Source organism: Austrofundulus limnaeus, unplaced genomic scaffold (assembly GCF_001266775.1).
Source record: "Austrofundulus limnaeus strain Quisiro unplaced genomic scaffold, Austrofundulus_limnaeus-1.0 Scaffold1109, whole genome shotgun sequence".
In the NCBI taxonomy this organism is placed as follows: domain Eukaryota; kingdom Metazoa; phylum Chordata; class Actinopteri; order Cyprinodontiformes; family Rivulidae; genus Austrofundulus; species Austrofundulus limnaeus.
This window is the reverse complement of record NW_013953511.1, coordinates 37,314-38,798: the sequence shown is the minus strand read 5'-3', so window position 1 is coordinate 38,798 and position 1,485 is coordinate 37,314.

Below are 1,485 nucleotides of genomic sequence, written 5' to 3'. Positions count from 1 at the left end.
TCTATCTATCTATCTATCTATCTATCTATCTATCTATCTATCTATCTATCTATCTATCTATCTATCTATCTATCTATCTATCTATCTATCCAGGTCTAAAGAGACACACAGGCATATTAAGAATAAAAACAAAAACAACGACCCACAAACCCCTCCATGTAAAAGGGGGAAACAAAGCTGTGACAATGATGCCATCCAGGGAGCACAGCTCCTCCATTGTTGAGGGCTGACGCTCCGTATTGTGCCTGGTGGACTCCATTGCCTCATAGCAGCTGGGATGTGCTGGCAGGGGAAACAGAACTGGCTGTCATCAGCTGGGGGAGATACTGTGTGATGCAAGCAGCATTACATCACAAAAGATGGTCCAGGCGAGCGCTGTCACACCGCTCAGATCTGTTAGGAGACCTTTGATACAGCTGGAAGAGACATGAGGGCTTCAAAACACAAAACATCTTTATTTGTTCACATCAATGACTGCGTTTCCCCCATAAAATACAGGTACAATGCATTACAGTAATTTGTTTTCTTTTTCTTTTTTTTTCAGGGAAATACACAAGTGGGTGAATACGTGAAATGCTTTCAACCAGAGGATTTGTTACATAGAGTATTACAGTAACAGGGTTGAGTTGCATGAAGTTGAGAAGTCTCCCACAGTGTGAAGACAATCATGTTCTGCTCTTAGCAGTCACCTAATATGTTTTTCTTTGCTACAATCCATATTATCCATGTGATCTGTGTCCTCCCTTAGCAAGAACTAGTATCCATTAAGCATAWAAATTTTAAACTTAAAATTAAAAAGTATACTTCCACATTACTTTTTATGTACTTATCTGAGATATACTTAACCAAGTTTATCTTACACTTGTACTAAAAGTATTCTAAAAGTTTAACTATACTTAGTTTGTACTGATGTTTAATATGTTGGTCAAGATAAACTTTAGTAGTACACTTTTCACACAGACTGGTTTATTTGTAGTATACTTCAAAATTAAACTAAAACTAAACTTTGATTACTTTCAGTATACTTCTGAGTGAATTTTTGTGGGTCAATTTGGTCCTAGAAGTATATTTGTTAATAAACAGCTAGTACACTTATGTCAGTTTACATGGTAAATAAAAGTTCACTTAAGAGAAATACACTTTTATATACTTCAGTATACTTAATGACATGTAATTAAAGTATACTTCTTTTAGATAAGTTTATAAACTTAAAAAGACACAACAGTATACTTAAGGCATACTTGATTTGATTTTGATTTGATTTATTGATTTAACAGGAAAAGATTTTTAAAAATCAAGTCTGACTCAGCATAACTGCTGTTTTACAGCAGGTTCCTGTTCTGCAGCACATAAAACACTCAGAAATACAGCATCACAATCACATCATTATTATTACACCATAGACACAAAGACAAACAAGCATACCAAATTTCAGGAAGGCAGCATTTGCAAAATAGGACCTCCAAATATGAGCACAACAAAAAG